This window comes from Dunckerocampus dactyliophorus, chromosome 1 (assembly GCF_027744805.1).
Source record: "Dunckerocampus dactyliophorus isolate RoL2022-P2 chromosome 1, RoL_Ddac_1.1, whole genome shotgun sequence".
Classification (NCBI taxonomy): domain Eukaryota; kingdom Metazoa; phylum Chordata; class Actinopteri; order Syngnathiformes; family Syngnathidae; genus Dunckerocampus; species Dunckerocampus dactyliophorus.
Window position 1 is genome coordinate 35,914,904 of NC_072819.1, and position 15,228 is coordinate 35,930,131.

Below are 15,228 nucleotides of genomic sequence, written 5' to 3' on the forward strand. Positions count from 1 at the left end.
CATGCAAAGTCTTGTAAAATTATCAAATTCCCAAGTGCCAACATGTTAGAGGCACATTTTTCCCAGCAGTATTAGTTACATTGCAAAACTTAAGCATTTGATCTCATGTTCCTGTGTCATTCTGTTTTTGAACATTCTTCCTTTGGAATTTGTATCTTTGATTACCGATGGTATTTTGTAATATGATCATTTTCCATCCATACAGAGGAGGCATACTTTAAATGTACTGAAATGATAAGGCATCTTTGCGGAAACTTAAGTGTCCTGATTTTCACTGCTCAAAATATGGTCACCCTAGGCTAGTATATGTTACCAACAATGGTTTAAAAAAACAGATTGACCGGCTCCGTGGCTGGATGCTTACTGCACGACAACAACTCTCAAGCTCGCTGCTGCCATGGTGCATTCCTGTGCCCACCTCGTGTCGTAATTGGGAGCTAAATACAATCACATGTTAACTTAAAGGAAGAAAATATATTGTCATTTCCAGTTTACATGTAAGTGTGATTTCATAAAGAATAGCAACAAAAAAATAGATGCAGCTCACATCTATGTGGCACTATTTGAGCTACCTTTACAACAGGCTGGCGCGCAACTCATGTGGTCCTTAGTTGCCACCTGGTGCCCTCGGGCACTGTATTGGTGACCCGATTTAGACCACACATACACACCTAATAAAGATGTTGATGTGATGCTCGGAGTTCTCGCGGTCTGTCTAGTGAGAACGAGGAAGTGTCCTTACAATGACCAATGAACTATTTATTTATGTTTATTTTGTTAGTTTAGCGTTGGAAATACAGATATGGTGTTTGAATTGCACTGCTGTTGATGTGTTCAGGTCAGAATAAAGTTATAAAGGAGCCACATAAATAAATTAGTTACCGCCGTTAACGCGCTATTTTTGACAGCCCTGCTAAAAACTAATAAGTCTTACAGATCACTTACACACGTGCACAGGACACATATAGCTGAATAATAAACAATAAATATAGCAACTTCTGATCAATCCATGTCAATTTCAAACTTAAAATAATGTACCACCCGTTTCCGGTTAAACCATTCCCACTTCCGGTTTACAGTATGCCTCGCCCAATTCCGAGTACAGATACGGATACAGATCATTTAGATGGGTGAACACATACACATACAGATACAGATAGTGGTGTACTCGCTCATCCCTAGTTTGGACCGCAAATTATTTTCTGGCTGGTGCAAATAAGGGCTGCCATTGCTGGGGGGGTAGTGGCTTGCAATTACAATCATTAAAATGATTTTGAAGCTATTATTTGTTAAAAGATATCACAAGAAATTAACATTAATTCTGACTGAAGTATAATCACAGCAAACACATGCTTCTAAACACATGCTGTTTAGAAGCAAGAGATCATGACAGTACATTTGGGAGAGCTAGCTTCCATGCAGACACAAGGTCTACTAAATTACTATCAACTGGAAAAGGAAGGATGAGTTATAATGAAGTAAGAGGTTTGAAATTTGCAAGATTTTTAGGACGTTTCAATCCAATGCAGTATTTTTTATATGCCAAAAAATGTGTCCCTCATTCATCCAAGAGTGACTGCACTGTGACCATAAGTGTGTCTTCCCCACATTCTGTTGGCCCATACAAGAGCTTTATCCTACGGCTGAGTTCCTCAATGACTACTGTGAAGGCTCTGGTTCCAATTGACGTCACTGCCTCATTATGGCACTAGCCTTTTGCCAGGATATCTGGCTTCTTTTGTGCACAGTGGCAAGACAAGCTGTCTACATTATAAAACAGGTTTAAGGATAGACCATTGCAAAATGACTATATTTGCACTTGTGCACTGCACTAGTTAGGATCAGAGGAAGAGAACATACTGTATAACAGCATGGCTTGAAGTAAAAAAAACAAACCAAGAGAGAGTGAGAAGCATGTGTTTGAAATGGACTATTTGTTTGAACAGTTGGTTTGCTGAGTCTTTCTCACCTGTGTGTGGACTGCGCTCCGTTTAACCTGCTCTATTTACCCTCCATTTACTGGTCAGTGTGAAAGAAAAACACACAGCATCAAAAGGGCATAAGTGGGGGAGTTTTCAAAAGCACCCGGGCTGCGAAAATCCCAAAACACACTTGGAAATTATACAGTATGCTTTCTGGTGGGATGATCCAAGCTCTCCTGAAAATATATCCCTCAAAGCATTTTTAACTTAAGCAACTTTACATCCGTTTCATCTCAAACTTGAAGATTTATCCTGACATTGCAGGCCAGTAGCAGACAGAGCACCAGGAACTGTTTCTCAAGTTGTGTCTGTTCTGGAAAGCAGCCGTGTACTGCTGTATTTTATTATAGAAATGACTGGCACATACGTTTTAAAGTGACAGTACACCTAGCACAGCCTGCTGTCCAGATGGTAATGCTAATGGTTTCATTTATTTTGAACATGTATACAAATTCCAAATGTACCCGTTGCCACTTTTAAATACATAAGACAATGATAAGGCAGTATAACAATGTGGTACAACAGGAGTCAAGGTTTATAATCACTGTAATCACTAAATAATAACAACTGATGAAAGGGTTAATAGTTGACAGAAACGTAGTTAGATGAGGAGTGACTACAGACAATGTACTCACAAAGAAATGAAGAGTTAGTAGCAAGTGCAAGCGTGTTTAGCATTGTATAGCATTGTATGAACACAGTGGTTCAGGATTCTTTTTCCTTGTACGTAGTCTGTAAACATCAACCGCTTGTACTGTTTGTTAAAATCGCTCATTTTAGTGCATTGTTTGACTTCGTTGCCCAATCCATTCCATGATTTGATTCCACATACTGATATGCCAAAGGTTTTTAGCAAGTGTTTTATGTTTAATTTTTCCCCGAGGTCACATATCTCCTCTCTTGTTGAGATGAATTGTATTACGTTTTTGGATAGCAGGTTATTGTTTGCCTTATGCATACAATTACAATAATTTTAGCTGTTTGAAAGTTTACCAGATCAACAAAATGAATAATTGTGATTTTAGGAATAAAGGGTTTCTATGTTCTCTATATCCTAACTTACCCGAACTGACCTGTTTATTTTGACTGGTCCGTACCTCTCACCAGTCTGAGTTGAAATCGGAGATGTCAGCACACTGTTCTAGTTTTGTGATCACAAAGTGTGGTTCGGAAGATACCAAGATAGTTCAAAACTCTGGTAGCAAAAGTAGAGGTGATGGTTTTTGGGAAGATGGGAAGGAGAACAGTAACAGCTATGTGTTAACGCATAGATCACAATCATCTAAGCCAGGTTGGGGGCAAACTTTTTGATTCGCGGGCCGCATTGAGTTAACAAAATTGGCCCGGGGGGCCAGGTTATATATTGGGTACACGCACTCTATTTTACGCTAATAATTCTAACAGTCCATTTATCTGTAAACGTGTCATACAATCTGGTTTGGTTTGGTTTGGTTTAGTTTATTTGAACATGAAGGTTACAATGGAATACATCTCGTGAATCATTTTTTGACAGTTCCACATGTCCAAAAGGAGTAGGAAGAAGCAAAGCTTATTTAATCCTACCCCCCATCCATTCTACATCTAGTACAGTACATGTAGTTCACTTCCTGGATTCCATGTCATGTTTTCAGTGATAGTCAGGATAACACATAATAGATAACGGTGAGATAACCCTCTGCGATATGTCTCCCTTTTTTCAGAAGCACTTTAAACATCACATCACATCAAATAACGTAACTGAATTTTGACATTTTTTAGCTGAATAAGACACCTGGAATGCACATGGATAAAGGATGTGCGATATATACAATATGAACTATGAACGATAAAACATTAGCTATTAAAGAGTATGTGAACGTCCCTCCTTTTTTACTTCCCAGACAGTGCAGTGACGCTTACTACTTGCAAGTCATGTTACCAGCTTGTATTTTAAACTTTATATTAAATACTTTGGAAGCATCTGGCGGGCCGGATAGGCAGGCCGGATGTGGCCCGCGGGTTGTAGTTTGCCCACCCCTGATCTAAGCCCTACTTATCTTATTATTTGACAAGTAATGTATATTTTAAATAGATTTTAGCCTTTACAGATCAATGATCTAAACTTCTGGACAAGATGGCCTGCCAATAAGAGCATAACGAGTTCTGGAAAACGACCTTTATCAATTCCTCTTGATGAATTCCCCACAAGCCAGCACGGTGGAGTATGTGGTTTGCAGTCTACCTCATAGTCAGGTGGTTCTGGGTTTGAATCTCGGATCTCGGAGTTTGTGTGTACTTCCCACGGGTGTTCCTTCACATAGTCCAGAAACATGCATTCTAGGCTAATTGGAGACTCTACATTGTCAATAGGTGAGAGAGTGATTGTAAATGGTTTATCAGGCCCATAAAATGTTGCCATCGTCTGAAATGAAAGGATGAACCAAGCCAAAGTTGATCTTGTTTTGTTGCAAACGTGTGTAAAGAGTAGGCTACAGGAATTATTGACATACCCCCTCAATGAGCCTTCATTGTTTTCTGTGTCATCTTGGGAACCCACACATATAACTGGGATTTTGTGACACTTGCTGAACATTGAATACTTTTTTACAGATGGATGTGGGTTAATTAGGAAATAGCTCTATGGAAAAACAAGTGTGTTTTTAAGGTAGAACTCTTCCAAGTAACTACCTGATACCCAAGGGTAATACCAAGGTGGTATGACCTTTTGTGACTTCTAGTGATTAGCAGTAAAATCAGGCACCCACCAACAACAGTTTAAGACACAGTTGACTTCAAACTGAGATAATTAGGGGCAGAGCATTGTAAAGATATTCCATGAAAGTATAATAGAGCAGCTATTGCAGGCTGAAATAAGGGGAAGAGACAGGATTTTCACAGAGGTCAAAAGTGCCTTCCTGTCACGGAAACAGCTTCTCTTTTCCACAGTGGGACCAGGAGGATATGAACTCATAAAGCTCTAGGTGTGGGAATGGAATGGCATTTGAGAGTGTTCACATACACAAAGACACACGCACATACACACACACACATACAAACAAACAGACACTTCACATCCTTCTTTGTCCACACAAGTTCTTGAGGACATCACCTCCATGTTGTTGTCAGGTACGTGCCACTGTTTACTGTGTCTGCTGCTTTCAAACAGGAGAGTATGCAGGTGACTGGACTACAAAGACAAAGGTCATACAGTATTTGTTTGAGGTCCTTGGTGGCCTCAGCAACATCTTGGAGATGAGGATGTGACAAGTGTTTCTGCTGAAATGTGTGATGGAAGCAATCCATTACCCTTCTGAGCGTTCAGAAACACAAAATGGGAAAAAAATGTGTTTGTCTCCAAGGACAGAGAGAGCTGAGGAAACAAGTCAATGCTTTGAACTTCTTGGCCAACATGAGGGGTTGTGACTCTTTTCACGATCGAGTTATCCTTACTGATATCTGAGCAGACCAAATAAACCAAACAGGTACAACAACACAAAATACAAGATACAAAATACAAGGATAGGGTGATACAATCAATAGATAGATTATGTGCTATACACACACACACAGACCAGTGGTGTGCAGTCAGGGCCAGCAAGGCCTTCGCTGCTGACCTAAACACTATCAGAAGCACTGACGCACATTTACAATTTAAAATTCTACAATTGGTTCGAGGAAACTATATTCATTTATTCCTAACAGTCTATTATCTTCATTTACTAGTAGTGTCTTACAAGTGTCTACCAGTAATGTGTGTGTATTAGAGTAGTATTATATATTTTTTGTCCAATCAGATTTCAGCTTCTATGTGTTCCTATATCAATGTAATCTGGGCCTTCAGAATCAGGAGTGTTGGCCTATGTAACATACACATGATTAGCAATGGAGCTATTTTTTTTAACCAATCATATTTAAAATTTGTCTCTCAGGGCCAGCTAGGTACACCCACAGTGATATGGCATTTTTCCATCCTCTGATTGGACTGTGAATATTCTCATTCATCCAGGCCGTTGTATTCTCAGGGCATTGAATCGCTCTGAAGTGGACCTTTCAGGTTGTCTTAGAAGACGTTTTGCTTCTCATCCAAGCAGGCTTCATTAGTTCATACTCAATGACTAGGTGGGACAAACACTAGTCTGACTAGATAGACAGCTCTAGTCTGAGAAACTGGTGCGAGAGCCAGTGTATTTATGATGTCGCCCTTGTGTGGTGTCAAATGACCGTTGTTAAGATACAAAGGAATGGGGCCTCTTACAGCCAGTGATGGTCGTTTGGGTGGTATCACCTTCGTTAGCATTCCATTCAGATGTAATCATGGTCATGGACACTCCTGTAACCAAGGTGGCTGTGCCTTGTTTATTTGTTGAAGACTAAATGATTGTATCTAATGGATGAGAGGACAGCAAGTCACAACATTGTACAGTATGTGGGAGAAAAATGATGCCGCAGACCTCCCCCTCCGCTCAGAGATGGTTTCTCAACATAGGTGGCTTCCCTCGCTCCTCTTTCAAACCATCTGTCTTCTATACATGGGAAACCGTTGTTTGAAACCCCACCACAGACAATTTTCATGATCTTTTTTTTTTCGTTTGTGATCCTGGCTGTTGCATTGTCTGCCGAAAAAAGGCTCAGTTACTGTGTCCCCTGTACAAGGCGCATAGACAAGGTTAATTAAATTTGCAAAGTAGAGGCCCTGCCAAAAAAGCTCATATAGAGACAGGCTATGATTAAATTACATGAAATTTCGTAGACTTGTTACAAAAGTGAGATGTTGGTTTTGAACGTACCTCATCATCATTCCTGCAGCTTAATCTCGATATCAATGGAAATTCAATATGCAAAAAATGCAAAACGTTAAGCAGAGTCACCGTGTATTAGCAGAGTTTATCTAACGACATGAGCAACATAACAGTGCCATTCTCCAACCGCGGAACACTCCAACAGCAGCGTCTTTATGCGACCTATGTGATTTATATGTCATATGAAGCATGAGCTCACTCCAATGTATCCACACTCTGCCAAGTGTGATTGCTGCAACATACTGTAAAACCACATTGGAGCTGTAATCAATGCTGGTGCTCTGCATGCTCACACAGGCATCATTCACCCTCAAGTGGGTACTGCATCCACTCCACATCTGGATTACATCTCAGCAGCAGCACCCAAACTCTGTCACGATACACCCACTTTTCACTTTTACTCATTTTTAATACCTCATCATGTATCGCTCTTACAGAGTGAAACACAGAAGCACAATGTTGTAAACCCCCAGCAAGCAGCAGCACTGTGACTTCTCAGTTATCTTAACCTGGTGATTGGATTTAAAGGCCTATTGAAGTGTGTATGCACGTGTACAGAGCCTCTGCATGGGGGCATTGCATGCAAACACTTAGTTAAATTACTTGTATTGTGTTTTATTGTAATGCTGAAAATCTGGTGCAGGCAGCGGCCTGTAGAAAATATGAGGTGTGCTGCAATGAACACACACTCACAATGAGTCCTTGTTCCTCTGCAATGTGTTTTCAGTTGCAGAGCAATTAAAGGCAAGTTTACTGGCCAGCAGAGCTGTGTTCTCTGCCAGTGACGCAATGCTGCAGGTTTGCCCATCACTGTGATGGGCATGCTTACAACACCACCAAGTAGAAACACAGGCACACTCACGGAGAGAGGAAAACAGATGCACGTGTGTGGGAACATGTGCGCAAACATCAATGAGCCAAAAAAGAAAATATTCTACAATCATTATGCAAAAATACTATTCCTTTTGAATTATATATTCCACAAGACATACACAAGTACGTAATTCTGCTCAATTCTCTACCAGTAAGAGCTGTAATTACTGGGGAAGTTGTGTTATGTGTTGCCATTTTAAGAAGCAAGACACATCAACTTTCTCCAATACTGCATCTGCATCTCCAAATCAGAGTTGTCATCTACTATGACATAATAGCAGGAAACACCATATTCAATCAGTCAGTAAGCGTAACATAGAAGGCCATTGTTCATTAAACATGGAGAAAACCTTTGACAGCCAATCAGTGTGAAATATCGCAGGGAGCAATGGAAGAACAGTATACAGCCGCTGGGAGATGAAGAGCTGCCGGCGACACGCTGCAACTTCTCAGTGCTCGCTTTATTCAGAAAGGGTGGGGGCATGCATGAGCTGGAAGGTGCTTGTCGCTGCCTTTCTTCCATAGAGTGAGAAAGCCAGCGTTTTTTAAAACTGAAACATACAAACAGTAGTGCCGGCTAGAGCTAGATTTATAAACATGTCAAATGCAAGATATTTTTATGCTCTGCTGAATGAATACATGAATTTGACTGCCAAGATAGAGGATTATATACCTAACATCACCAGGAGGTGATCAAACTTTTACAACAAAGTATAGCTGTGTTTGTCGCACTGTCTCGCAAAAAACATGAAGACTAGTTTGTGCACTGTTTGCGCATAAATTATGCACACGGCACACAATTTGTGACCCGAAAATGGAGCGCATTTGCACAATATGATCACGCTCTAGCACGACTTATTTAAACCTTGTCAAGTACTGTACAGAGCACGACAATAGTATGCGCAACATGGATTGTTCCCTCATGGGTATGAATTGTCACCGCCACTTCCCACAGCTATGAAGCAGTCATGGCATTATTTGGTACCGCTGTGTCCCGCGTGACTCCACGCAACAGCAGGCATCAGCCCTAGCTTAATTAATTATCCTATTTGCAAGGGACCTACAAGATGTTGAACTCCAGAGATGCAGCTGCAGGTAAAGAATGTGCAAAGAGCAGGAAGGAGGCACTAAACAAGAAAAAAAAGAGACAGACAGTGTGGGAGAGGGAATTGCTGACTATAAGACATCGCTTTGGGCATTATGATTAGTTATTAACAGAAAATCACAAGGAAGATCCAAGATGCTACATAGTTTACTTGAGAATGCCTCCCAAATTGCTCCAAAAGGTGGTGGAAAAATTAATCCAGTCATGTGAATGAGACACGCAGAGGCATGCTTTAATACGCACTACCCGCATTGTTTGCACATAGGTTGCGGTGCGTCCATGCTGCATTCACGACTAGATCACCGAAATTATGCGTGCCATAAATTTTGAACATTTCAAAATTTTCTTTGCGCACTGGTACACAGCATCACATACACATACTTCACACCAAACTGCGTGCAAGTCTAAACGAGGCCTATCACAGCTTTTTCTGGAGAAGGATAGGGTGCTTATACTTTTACATTTACAAATAAAACATAAAAACAGAAATGTTTTTGAGTTAATAAAAAATAACTAAATGGGACTAAAAGTATTTGAAAACATTTCGAAAACATTTTTTAACCAAAGTAAATGATTCTCTTCTTGTTATCCTCATAATGAACAACCTGTATTAACATTACAAAAACCTCCAAAAGAATCAGTCAGTATAAATTCATATTCATAATGTGTCATTTTCACAATCACCACAACAGCACTACAGTCCCTGTCACGGGCTATTGTTACGCCTGCAACCCAGCTCCAACAGCTCTGCCAACTTGGGGGATCCCTCTCTCCTCACTTCCCGTCTGTTCCCCATTATACTCCCCCCAACCCCAGAACACATCTTTCATGGCAACACATACACAAAAACAACAGATAACACCTCTAAGGGTCATTACAATACAGTTAAAGTCCACCAAGAAGTAGCTATCTCCCTTCGTTGTCTGTCTTGGGTACCTTAGCACATTTTTCATTGTAAATACTGTAACTACAAGAAATGAGTACATTCAAAGTTACTGTTTCTACACTAGCTCTACAGTTAGGTGTTCAAGTAGTCATGCTGCTCTTGTATTGGATACAGTATGCGACAACAGTGGGTGCACTCTGGGCCCTCATAATTCACCAAATATTTTATTATATTTTTCATGGGACAACACTGAAGAAATGGCACTTTTATACAATATAAAGTAGTGATTGTATGGCTTGTATGACAGTGTCAATTTGCTGCCCCCTCAAATTGAATCAACACACATTCAGAATTGTCAAAATAGCAGGCAGTAAATGATATAATGATATATGAAATAATGATATAAGAAATATGATAAACTGCACAAATTGGACCCAGTTAGACGTTTTTTTCTCCCTGGGGTCATGTTAGCCTTTAGTGTTAGAAGGTCTAAGGTGTGAATGGGGAGCAGTTTTGTTAAATTTGGTGTTATCTCTATCACAATTTTTCATACTCGTCACAGAAAGTTCAACATGGCACCTCATGGCAAAGAACTCTTTGAAGATGTGTGCCTTGCTGATGCTCTGAATCTGGACTATTGTCGGGAATTTAAATATACCATTGAAGTTTTTCAAAAGTTGTTGCTTGAACTTTTGATGGACTGAAAATCAGTACAAAAATTCGGAGTTTCAAGAATAGTATTGTTTAAAATGTGTAATCTGAAGTATGACAGCTGCTTTTCATGTACATTTTTGAAGCTTAAATTGTATTTGTGTGCTTTATAGAGTGACACAAATGTTTATTACATTTGGAACTTGTTTAACTATACAAAAGGATAATTGTGCCAGCTGTGCTGTAATTTTGCCGCACAGTGTCTTAGTGGTTAGCATGTTGGCCACACAGTCAGGAGATCTGGAAGATGGATGGTGTAATTGTATGTTGATGCTGAATATTGTTTATTCAAATGTTGCCCGAAGTCAGCTGGGCTAGGCTCCAGCATGCCCCCGCGACCCTAAAGAGGAGAAGGGGTATAGAAAATGGATGGATGGATGGAACAGATACAGATCATTTTTCCAACTCAATTTAGGCTCTCCGTTGAGCATAATTTTTGAAGATGTTGTCATTACTCAAAAAATATTGATGAAAATCATTGCGTTAATTTTTTCCGTTGAGGCAGTGTATTATTTTTTAGGGTGTAGAAAGTATTGTGAAAATGGTAGCTTTACATAACACACAACCAAAAAACACCTTCCTTGGCAGAGGTAATAAAATCATGACAAACTGACCAGCATGATCATTTCAAGGAGTAAATGAAGTAACTGCAGAACGAAGCCCACAGCGCCCCAACATACTGTACCTAATGGTAGCGCCGTAGAGTGTGTGAACGGTCATACTGTAAGTGCCTCCATGTGTGAAACAAGTGGTCTTCACTTTCATTTCACTCTCCCTGGAACCTTTCCAGCAACAGTAAAAAGCCACATATGATGAAGGATTATTGTTATTTGGATTGACTGGAAAAGGGGGTTCCACAGTATTTGGTCTGCTTGGGGATCAACAGGTTTAAGGATTTTTTCACATGGTTTATTGTGCATGATGGGAGAACACTTGGCAATTGCATCCATTTTCCCTGGATGTTCACATCTGCCTGAGGTGAGGAGATAATCTGCTGGTGTTAGTCCAGTTCTGCCATGTTGTTTCAGTCGAAGTTATCACACTAAAAAGGGAATAAATCAGTCAAATGCAGGGATTTCCTAGATAGCGGCCCATGTTGTCCTTTCTTATCTGTGGTTGAAGTTGCAACGTACAATAGCAGCCTTGTGTGCTTGTGTTTGTTTTCTTTCCTGCCACTGTGCTGCACACAAAGGGAGCTGGCCAATCACTCTTACAACTGAGTGCTGCTTGCCGTGTGTCCTTATTTGTGCAAATGTTGGTGTATGTTTTTCCCACACACGCTGGGAGGTCATTAATGATTCACGTGAGGTCAACAGTAAAAGGCCACGATACCAAAACCATTATTGCATAAGTGTCTTTAAAAAACACTCATCTTCCAAAAAAAGGTGTCATGCGTCATCTTCTATTGGTTTGTTCACAATGACGGTAATCGGTCCATTTCTCTCCCACCCCTTCTTCTTTCATCACCCGAACTTCATGAGAAAGAATGTAACCGTAGAGGTTGAGCTGTGTAGAAACTTGGCACACTTTCTCAACTAATACCACAACGTGTTAATTGCCACGGTCACCACTTTCTGACGAAAAACAAAAACTCGAACATGGGCCAAATCCCTCCTTTAACTCACAATAAGCCTTCCACAGCATCACAGCATCAGTGACTGGTGCCAACTGGTTTCCTCTTGCTCTGTAAACTGAAAAGCCTTTTAGCGTGTCAGTCACAATCACAAACACCTCAACGCCGCCAAATACTTGCAGTCCTTGCGCTAAAATAATTCATTTGAACTGATCTCTTTTTGGTGAGCAAATAAACCAGACTTACTGTTTATTTCCGATTTTCAACACCTGACAAAAAGCAGAAAAGACATATTCTAAGTCTAACTAGCTCTGTTTAAACATACAAAGACAAAGTAAGACACATCCTGACCAAAAAGTGGTCAAGAGAATGATTCATTGCAGTGGAAATCCTGGGAATCCTTTGCTTTGGGCCATCTTCTGACATTCCCGTGAATATGATTTAAGCCATGTCAAGATGATTTATATGACCAGTACCTAAATCAAAGTTGTAGACTTGAGAGTTGTAGAGCTTTAAATAAAATAAAACAAACAACACCTTAATTCCCCATGTGATGCATTGAGAGGAAGCAAAGTGAAAGCACCTTTTGAGTTCCAAATGGCAGTAGTGAAGAGCGTCAGTGGTAAATCATCCTGTGATGGAATTTGAAGTCTTGCCAACTTCAGTCACATAAACAGAGAAAATGTCCTTCACAGATCTTTCTTCATGCTGCCTTGAAGGAGGCTGCATGTTTAACTGCCAAATACTGTAACAATATTTCAAACTTAAGTTAAATGGTTTGATTCTTATTCAGGCACACACATTCTGATAAATAGCCATAAAGGCCAGGAATTAAAACACTAAAAAAGGACATAAAAGTAATTTTCACCATGTTATTTCATAGCTTTTAAGACAGCGTGAGGTGAAGGTGACATTTATGACTTTCCACAAATTCACAGGGGAAAGATGCTGACTGTGTTAATTTTCTATTCCACAAATCATCATTTCAGACTCCTCATTTCAGATGTGAATGTGAAAGACCCACCTGTTGTTTTTTCTTCTTCAACTGGAAACACAGTCCCAGTTCATACACAATATATAGTAACCTCCACTTCAAATGGTTAAGTCTTGAATTTCAGTTCAAACCCAAATTTTTATTCCCCAGTTTCCTGTGAGCAGCACTTGGTGGGACATAAATCTGCGCTCATCTGGGCTGCATTGTCAAATCGCTCCGGGCGAGAATGGGCTGGGCCGCACACATGAGGGAAGTAAAAAGATAAAATGACAAAAGGAGTTGAGCATCAAATGAAGCATGAGTTACTGTGTCATTTGCATGCATTATTGTTATGTATTTTGTATGATACGTTGCTGGGTTTCTGTGTCGAGCACACTTTCTTAGGAGACATTTGGAAAGCAGACCAAATGCAATAAAAAGGCTAGAGTCAAGCCTGGCTATAATATGCTTGGTAACTTTAGGGACTCTTTAATGACCTGTCTTTGTCGGACTAGTGCTTCTGCAGGCGTAGCTCAATGTCATAAGAAAAAAATATCCAAGTAAATTTGTGTTCCATTTTAGCCATGCTACAACCACGGTTGGTTTGTCAAGGGCGGGTGCAGGTGAGTTGTCCCCCACAAAAGACAAAAAGAATATGGACCAAAACGAGTACAATCAGGAGTAGTAGTCCTCTCTCTTCTCTAGGAACGTCTATGAGCAAGACACTTAACACCTAACTACGAAGGATTGGACAAAAAGGGTCTGTTTATTTTTGACAAGCTGTCCGTGACCCACCAGTTGAGAACCACTGGTTTAGGGCAGTGCTTCCCAAGCTGTTTTGTTATAGAATGAGTACCCCCTCACTCATAGGTCTTGATAATTCTCCAAAAGTAGAATGTAACACAACTGCGCAGCTGTGCTACAGGTTATTGCCTCCCTGGGGAAAAGTAGTTGAAGTGCACACGTTCCATTTTCTGGGTTAAAAAGAAAGGATTGAGAATATTTACGTATCATCCTGGAAATAATTCATTAAATGTTTCCACGTACTCCCTGCAATTTGCTCGCCTACCACGAGAGGTATACATACTCTTGGTTGGGAATCACTGGTTTAGGGTGTTCAATCCTTCTTGAGACTTTCACTTAACAGCACTTTTTTGTGTGTGTGGTACCTAGTGGTGTGCCGTCAGGGCCACCAATGCTATCTCTGCTGGCCAAAAAAATTAAAAGAAGTACTGACCTGCATTTACAACTTAAATTCTTTATTTGTTCCATGAAATTGTATTAATTTATTCCCAACAGTCTACTATCTTAATTTTGTAGCATGTCTGTTGGCTGCACTGCTTCCAGTAGTATATGTGTATTTTAGATTTTTTTTATTCAGATTTCAGCTTCTATGTGTTGCAATGTCAATCTACTCTGCTCAGGGCCTTCAGAATCAGTAGTGCTGGCCCATGTCACTTAAACACAATGAGCAATGGGGCTGTTTTTTTAACCAAGCAGATTTCACATTCGCCTCACATTTTTTGCCCTCTGATTGGTTGATGCCTAAAAGTCTTGTGTGCCTAACACACAAAGTTGCCAGTGCACTTGAACACATGATCTTGTGAACAACCCAGCGCTATATTGATCCTGTTGCGGGAAGAAAGAAGTCAGAAACAATATTGTTCATTGTTCTGTATGAGTTATATGAACAAATACGTTTTTATGTATATACTACTATATATAAATCAGCCGGGGGTATGGTTTGTTAGCCACTTCCAATGGAAGCAGTGCTCACGAGTGAATGGTGAGTGTGATGCATTTTATTTCTGCATTTCATGTTAGATAACCATTGATTCAGAATCGCTCCAGATGATGTTGTAGTGTACAGGTTTGGAGTTGTTTAATGACCATGTATTCGAAGGGTCAAATGGGTTCGTTGCTTTCGTAATAATGGTTTTCATCCTAATTATGTAATGCCATGCATTGTTACTGTATATTGGCATGATAGTGGTGGTATTAAGAGGTGGACTTGGTCGCTTAATTCTCCACTCAAGGCTCAGGTATGAAATGCTGTGCCCGCCACTGGTGGGAGCCCTTCAAAAAACAGATTGACATTATTCCCCCTAATAACCGTTCGCAGGACAACCTGCTACTACACCCACCTGACTGTAATATCTCGTACTTACTGGATCACACGTGCTGCCACAGTCTGGATTGGCACTTGGTCCACTCACTCTCAGCTGCCTGGGGCCCCGGTCTAGTAAAAAGGTTTCTATAAATAAGGCCAAATGTTTCTCTGCACCACATAAATCTCAGAGAGCTGTCTCTCTCGCTCTCTCTTTTGCGCTACGCTGTGGCAACTGGC